General features: G+C 61.4%; 1 pseudogene; it reads right to left on the minus strand.

Annotated features, from left to right (window-relative positions):
- Positions 1 to 249: 249 nt before the first annotated feature.
- LOC123381632 lies at positions 250 to 8,130 on the minus strand (annotated as a pseudogene).
- Positions 8,131 to 8,526: the final 396 nt, after the last annotated feature.

Genomic DNA, 8,526 nt, shown 5'->3' on the forward strand with positions numbered 1-8,526 from the left:
CAGGGAAAGCGCAACACCCACAAACCGCAGGGACTGAGGGAGGCCAGGGGCTGGGGGGGCAGTCCTGCCCCAGCGGGCGGCGGGCTGTGCCCAGGCTGCCGGGAAGCCAGGCGCCAGCCAAGGGGGTCCTGATCCGGCCTCACCTTCACGTCCTGCCCGCGGCTGCAAGCGACCTTTCAAAGCTGACCAGGAACCCGAAGAGCAAGGGGTCTTGCTGGAGCCGCGCCCCCCGGCAGGCCCCCGGTCAGGCCTAACTGTCCCCGTGCCTGATGCGGGCGGCGCCGGGCCTCGGCCATGTCCCGCGACCGGACAGAGAAAGGGAGCGGCGACAGGCCATCTGCTCTGACGGCTGGGGTCAGGGTGGCACCCCTGACGGACACTAGGCCAGCCCATCATCAGTCCCGGATGACCCGGTGACTCTTGGGCACGGTCACATACCTCAGCTTCTTCACGACGGCGGGCCAGCCCAGCCGTTGTTTGTCCCACAGGTACTCGGGGGACAGCACCTTGGTGGGCTTGTGGTCCAGCAGGTACCTGTTCAGGTGGCTCTCGTCGTGCCACACGGCCTCGATGCCGTGGGCCCGGTCGACCACCATGGCCTGGTGACAGGCCGATGTGAGCCGCAGAACCTCGGCCACCGTCCCCCGAAAAAGCCTCCCGCGTAGTAAAACTCGCCCTCGTCCCTGGGGACGTGCGCCTGGGACTGCGGCCGGCGCTCGTAGGTGAAGGCCTCGCGGGCCGCCCCGTAGAAGCCGGGGTGCAGGGTGCCGAAGAGCGGGGACAGGATCTCCACGCCCACATGGTCGCGGAACCTCATGTCCACGTCCGCGCACACCAGATAGTCCACCTCGTGGAGGAAGCGCCGCCGGGAGAAGTTGCTGATCATCTCCATGCGGTGCATGGACACGTCCTGCCAGCGCGAGTAGCTCCGGACCTCCAGGACCACCACCTGCCTCCCTTCCCCGAAGGGCACGCGGGGCACATCCCCCGGCCGGTCGGTGAACACGTAGTAGGTGACCTTGTGTCCCACCATGAAGTGCTCTCCACCGTCTGCAGGAACAGCTTCAGGAAGGCCACGTATCTACAGGGACAGGGGACAGGGCGGGAGGAGGGTCGCTGCCAGAGGCTGGCGGCAGGAGCCCAAAGCTGGGGGCCACGGACCTGTGCGCCTTATCGAGGAGGCAAACCCTGGGCTGCTTAAGGAACAGCCGCTGTCCTGGCCTGTCCTGGGTGAGTCTGCCCGCGGCGCCTCCCTACCCTCTGCCCCGGGGGACGGGGAACCATCAGCGCCCCGTCCTACAAAGGGGAGCGAGCCTGAGGCGGAGGAGGCTGGAAACCCGTGCAGCCACGAGTCAGCATGCTGGAGCCAGCAGCGCACCCCCGTGCCGAGCTCCCCTGGCAGACCCCCTCCACCCGCAGGACCCGCCCCTGGCAAATCCTCTGCCGGTTCCCACCTGCTGTGAGGGAGTCAAGACCCTTCGGGCACAGCTCTGGTCAACGTGCCCTCGCAGACTTCACAGAACCTGCAGGGCCGGCCACCTGCCCCTCTTGGCTCAGTGGTCGGTCCCTGGCCCCCCAGGACTGTGTCTGCCCCTGCAGGGCCCTCCCTTGAAGGCTACTGGGCCCTCAGTCAATGGCGGGTATTCCGGGGAGGGGTCACCCCCCATCTCCCCCAGATCAGGACTCAGGCCCAGCATGTGGCCAGGGGAGGCCAAAGAGGGCCCCTGGAGGAACAGGGGGCTTGCTCGGGTCACAGCACTGAACCCGAGCGTGTAAGCTTCCGGGTCCAGGTCTGTATCTCCCCAACCCCAAGAGGTTGGAAGTCTTCTCCAACCGCCTCCCATGGCTGGTCCCTCTTTGAGGGGGCTCGCTGCTCCCCACCCTGCACACAGCAGCTCCCTGTCATCGGGCAAGTGCGGTGAGCCCCTCGGTGACAGTTTTTTAAGCAGGCCCTAAGGCTACTTCCCGGTGCCTGGCCCAGAAACCCCTCCCACAGGGAAGGTGGGCACTCCCTTTCAATAGGGGACATGCGCGCACATATACACACACACACACACACACACACACACACTCACACACACACACCCCTGCCCAGCCACCAGTCAGGTCACCAGGGGCAGTCCAGACCCAGCCGATGTGATCGTGGGTTCACAGCTCGACTCGGGGAGTCTGGTTTCCTCTGAGGACATGCCCACCACCTGCCAACCCCCTGGGGACTGTACTCGGAGCCCCCTGGGGACTGTACAGCCAGCGCACGCGCAGCAGGCAGTGCTGCGTCAGAGCTACTGGCACTGGCCGAGGAGCCTGGGCAGTGAAGCTTCTGGTTGGTGATTTCAGCCGCTTGTCTCCAGGGACTGGAGTAGGATTCGGAGGCGACCCTGTGCCCTTCTTACTCCCTGCACTTGGGGCCAAGACCCGGGAAAGGGGTTGCAAAGGCCTCAGGGCCATCCTCTGGGGTCTCGGGTGAGCTCTGCGGAGGGAGGAAGCCCCACCTGTCCACACGCGGGCCCAGCACCTACGAGCTTTCAGTTCCCCCATGGCGATCCCGAGAGAGGATCCTGTCATCAGCCCCACTTTCCAGAGGCTCAGAGAGACCACGCCACTTACCTGCGGCTGCCTAGCTAATTCAGCGGAAGTCACCTGTCCCTGGAGTCCCAGGGCCTCACTGCTCAGCTCCCTCACAGGAGCCTGGGGTCTGGCACCGAGTGCTGTGCCTGACCTGGCTGTCCCCCCTCCATGACCGTCACCCATACGGGAGCACACAGGAGCCCAGCTCCACAGACACTGGCTTCCTACCCGTCCAAGGAAGCACACAGCCTCCTCCCTTCTGCTACTGTGGCCGGAGGAGGGCTCCCCTGCCACCTGGATGTTGGGGTGCTCTGCTCCTTCCTTGACTCAGCAGAGGAGCAACCTGGGGTCATTGGTGGGTCTGGAGCTGCCTTCCTGGGTGACGTGCAGCCTTCGGAAAGGGAGCCAAGTGGTGTCCACTCACTGAGCCCGGAGAGACTGCTGAACACGTGAACCTTCACATTAACCCCTAGGAGGACAGGCTGGGCCCCCACCCGCCGTGTGCTGAACACACAGCCAGACCTGATGTCCTCGGTCTCTCCTGCATCCCGGTCCCCACCCTCTGTCATCTCATCTAGTTACTTTTTTTTTTTAATGTTTATTTATTTTTGAGACACAGAGAGAGACAGAGCATTAGCAGAGGAGGGGCAGAGAGAGAGATGGAGACACCGAATCCCAAGCAGGCTCCAGGCTCTGAACTGTCGGCACAGAGCCCGATGTGGTCGGGCTCGAACTCACGGGCCGCGAGATTCTGCCCTGAGCTGAGGTCCGATGCTGAAAAGACTGGGCCACCCAGGCGCCCCGTCACCTACTTACTTTTTGATCGCAAACACCGTTAGTCCGATGGTGGTGTTCCGGAGCCGGAACTGCTCATTCAGGATGTCTATGTTGAAAGTCCCTTCCCAGACGATGGGGGCCAGCCAAGGGGTGAGGACAAGGACATCTTTCCTACTGCGGCACAAGAGAGCCACCCGGTGTTAGTAGCATGACAGTGAACACATGGAGGGCCCTGGCGCATCATCACCCCCACCCGGGACCCCACCCCACCCCACCCACCCAGCCTCCACCCCATCAGGGACCCACAGGGCTGACCCTCCTTCCAGAAGGCCTTCACATGTGCAAGAAACAAATGACATGGAAATCAAAACTCAGACTCGTGCAAATCACTCGCAGCCCTTAGCGAACACTGGACCCTGCTGGACCTCAGCGTGGGAGTTGGGATTTGCCGGCGAGGGGCGGGGGCCGAACTCCGGGAAGGAGGAGGCGCCCCTTGTGCATTCTTTGGTGGAGAGAGAAAGGACGGAGAAGAATTGGTGGGCTCCAAATTCAGACTCAGAAGCTGCCGAAGCAAGTTCCCGCCGAGTTTTCAGTGAAACCGCCTTTTAGTGTATATGGTGAATTTCAGGGCGGGAGGTGGGGTGGGTTCCGCAAGTTTACTCACGAGGGTGTTAGCACCTTGGGCTGGGGGTAAACCATCCTGAAAAAAAACACAGCACAATGGGAGTCTGCAGGAAGATGGCATGAACATCCTCAGTCAGTGGGGCTGGGAAGCTGCCGCAGGTGACTGAGCTTCTGAGTCGCCCCAGGAGGAGCTGTACCGGGCGCTTCCTGCACACAATCCCAGGGCCTGAAGGAGGGCGGAGCCTCTGTGGCTCGGTTTCACGGTCTCGAAACTGGGAGTGGAGACCTTGGGGTGCATTCCCTCCCTCATAACCTCAGGGAGAGATCTCACCCTGGCGGGAGGGGCGGGAAGTGGCCACTGTCCCAGGTATTTCACCCAAGTAAGTAGCTGGGTCAAGGGAACGGCAGTCAGACACACAGACGGTCTACCTGGACCTGACACTGCCTCCCCGGCTGGGTGACGGAGCAGGTCTCTAAGCTCCCGGGGCCCAGGCTTCCTGTCTGCAGAGAGGGACACCCGTGCCCAGCCCCGACAGTGGCGTGCAGTCTGGGAAAATGCGTGCGCAGCGGTCCTGCCCCAGACTAAAGTGTCGTGGAGCCCGAGGAAAAATTAGCCAGTGGGTCGTCTGTCATGTCCATAATGACTGCACTTTGCATTTCCTGGGTGGCATTTAAAAGCAGGGCGTCGGCTTTGAAAAGGCAGGAAAGTCGGCAACAAACCACCCCATGTGTGAACCCGCGGACGTCGGACACCGTGCAGAGTGAAATGAGCCAGTGACAAAAGGGCGAACACGGTGTGACCCCACTTACAGAAGGGACCGGAGAAATCAAGTTCATGGAGACAGGAAGCTGAATGGGGCACCAGGGGCTGGTGGCAGGGGGATGGGGACAGAGTTTCAGTCTGGGAAGATGAGAAAGTTCTGGAGATAGACGGGGGTGATGGTTGCACAACACGGTGATACACCTAATGCCACCTACAAATGGTCAAGAGGGTAAATTTCAGGGCATATATATTTGCATGGTTAAAAGTTTTTTCTTTTTTGGGTTTTTTTTTTTTTTTAAAGTTGGGCACGAGAAGGGTGCCTAAGTGGCTCAGTCAGTTGAGCTACCGACTTCGGCTCCAGTCATGATCTCACGGTCCGTGGGTTCGAGCCCTGCATCGGGCTCTGTGCTGACAGCTCGGAGTCTGGAGCCTGCTTCGGATTCTGTGTCTCCTTCTGTCTCTGCCCCTCCCCTGCTTGCACTCTGTCCTTCTCTCTCTCTCAAATATAAATAAACGTTAAAAAATTTTTTTAGAAAGTTGGGCACCAAGGGCGCCTGGGTGGCTCAGTCGGTTAAGCATCCAACTTCGGCTCAGGTCATGATCTCGCTGTTCATGAGTTCAAGCCCTGCTTCGGGCTCTGTGCTGACAGCTCGAAGTCTGGAGCCTGGTTCAGATTCTGTCTCCCTCTCCCTGCCCCTCCCCTGCTTGTGCTCTCTCTCTTTAAAAAAATAAACATTAAAAAAAATTAAAACAAAAAAATCGTCGGACACCAGTTCACGAGACTGCCTGAGACCTTCCCAGTCTCATCCCCTCTGAAGACCCTCTTCCCAGGAACCCCTCTGAGCCCAGACAAAGCAGGCCAGTTGGTGACCCTCTTTAAGAGCCAAATTCCAGGCAGCTGGTCAAACCCAAACCGCCAGCTACCCCTGGATCTTTCCATGGCTTCAAGGGAAGGGCCAAGTCTGACCCAGGACTTGGGGATGAGAGTGGTGCTCCCCATGTGAGGCGCAGGAGAGAGCCTGTCTAGGCACTCTCGCCTCTCCCCTGGGGCTGTGGAGCAGGTGAAGGGGGCAGAGGCACCCAGGGAAGACGTCCTACCTGGACAGTGTCACTGCTTGCGGGCCATCCAGCTCTCCACCCACCTCGCTGCGGAATGAGAACACAGAGTGGGGGCTTTACCGGGAGAGTTCAGGGCTCAGGTTCATAGATGGTGGCTGGGGGCCCAGGAGAGGGGGACAGTGGTGACCTAGGGTATGAAGAGGGCGTCCGTCTGAAAGTGGCCAGAACAGCTGTCACTGTGGGCAGTGGGCCTGGCGCCGGCCCATGTCCCCGCGTGTCCCCAGACGTGACGTCAGACCCCACGGGGGCAGGTTTGGCCTCTGCTCAGCCACAGACCCCCGCCTTCACCTCATGCTTCTGAGTGAAGGAGACTGAGCAGCTGGTGGTTTCAGACCACGTGGGCATCCCGAGTCCCCTCCCATCAGGGGGTCCTTCCCCGGGCCCTGCACACAGCGGCCTTGGTCTCAAGGACCCGACAAATGCAGAACAGCTGTGCTGGGGCTGTGGGTCTTCTGAAGCCACGTGCTCAGGGGGAACAGTCTGACTGGGAGACACAGATCGGGGAACCTCCGAATGACCCGGGAAGGAGCCCAGGCCGAGCCCTGGGTGCCGTCTCAGGCGGGAGCCAGCATCAACCCTGCAAATGTGAGGGGCCTTCAAGCCGCCCCTGTCCCAGCCACCGTCGGTCTACACTCACCTGACACACCTGGGCCCACACTGCCCAGCTGAGCCCAGTCAACCCCAGGATCTGGCGAGATGTGGGCTCAGTGGTTGTGATGGTCTCACACCACGAATTGGGTATTTTGTGACCCAGTAGCAGATGGCTGCTACAAGGGGGAAAAGCCAGACGCACAGCAGGGGACAGGCAGGAGAGCGGTCCGGGCAGACGACATAGCACGTGCAAAGCCTCAGAGTCACGACACGTGCCAGGCGACCACAGACCCCCGGGTGGACCGCAGAGGTGGGGTTCACGATGGGAGAGGTGAGGCTGGCGAGGACGGGCAGGCAGGGAGCCAACCACAGAGGGGCTCATGCATATGTTCCGGAAAGATCACTCTGGCTAACGGAGGAGAGTGGGTCCGTGTGCAGGAGGATGGGGAGATGGCACGGAGGCTGCCAGAGAGATGGGGGAGCCTCACCCAGAGCAGGACGGGGGGAGCAGAGAGAAGAGCGTGAACTGAGAGATACTGACCGGCAGTTCTGCTCTGAGTGGGGCGCGGGTGGGGGTGGGGGAGGGGCAAGGATGATGCCCAGGCTTCCACCTTGGGCTGGGTGGGGGGAGGTGAGGCCTTTCACTGAATCAGGGACTTGAGAGCAGGAGCAGGGCGTCACTGTGGGGACACCCAAGTGTCCAACAGGTTGAAGCCAGACCCGGGGTGGGGTGGGTGTTAATCCTGCCCAGGTGACCCACCCAGGCCCCGGAAATGTCCTGGCTGCTCTGGGCAGAGCGGAGGGGGCAGAGGGTGAGGCCCAGATCACGGGTGCATCAGCCTGAGGGGTGGGGGCAGCAGCCATCTCTGCCCTCCCAGCACACAGCCAGTCCCCGAGGCTGTTGGGCAATGTGACCCTGCCTCCACTCCACTCACCTGGCCCCTACCTGCCTCCCCAGCCTCGAGTTCCTCAGGTTCAGGAAACCGGCCCTGTGGAAAGAGCCACCAGAGGCCCCTGTTGAGGAGGGTGCACCTGGGTTGGCTGTTCATCCATCCCCATGCAAAGCAGGGGCTGGAGCCCGCTCGGGGAGCCCAGAGCCCCCGGCACAGCTGCAGGGCTTGGGCAGGGCTGGGAGCCATTGTCACCCAAAGCACGGGTGACACCCAAGGGGGCGGCAGGAGGGCAGTCACTGAAGACAGTGCTTCTGCGTGAGCTCCCGCGGCAGCCAGAGAGGGTCCCCGTGCACGGACAGCACAGCCCCGGGAAAGCAGCCGCGGGCCTTTACTCCATTGTCCGGAGACCATCTCCATCTGCAAGCTAACACTCAGCTCCCCTGCGCCTTCCCCACTGCCCAGCCACTGCCCGGCCACATGGCTCCTCGCTCAGGAGCTGGGGGAAGACAGCTCCCACGCAAGGTGGGGTCCAACGGGAGGGTGCGTGTGGAGGGACAGCTCATCAGCCCTGCGATGACCACGCTGGTGCTGGGGTGGGGAGCAGCCCGGCACCCTACAAGCAGCCGACCGCTGTTGTTGCTGCCTGGAAGGCCTGGACGGTGCACACGTTCCTTACCCCAAGAGGACCCAGACGAGTGTTATCAGGAGGAAGATCACAGTACAAAGTGAGCAGCATTTTGGTTTCCCTGGAAAACAGCAGTGGGACCCCGATCACCCCACTCTGCTCCTCCCAACCTGCCCACTTCTCCCCCCCCCCACCCATGTGATTCAGATCAGCTCCCATGGCGGCCGCCTCCCACCAGCAGGTGGTTTGAGCGTTGTGACAGGCAGCGTCTCAAGGAGCCGCTCCAAGACTGGCTTCCCCTTTCTCACTGACAGACAGGGGGGTAGGAGGTCGGTTCTTTCCTCCCGGCACTCTGCCCAAGGATCCCCTCCGATCCCCAGTTACACAGGCCTCCCTGTGGCCTCTTTCCACCAAGCACCCCCTCTCCTTGGAGGGAGGCGGACGTGGCCGTGCTGAAATGAGCACAGAGGACCATGCTGAAGATTCATGTACACCTGCAACCTAGCCCCAAAATATGCGAGGCAAAAAGCAGACACAACTGAAGAAGAAATGGTCAACTCGACAAT

Source organism: Felis catus, chromosome D4 (assembly GCF_018350175.1).
Source record: "Felis catus isolate Fca126 chromosome D4, F.catus_Fca126_mat1.0, whole genome shotgun sequence".
Lineage (NCBI taxonomy): Eukaryota > Metazoa > Chordata > Mammalia > Carnivora > Felidae > Felis > Felis catus.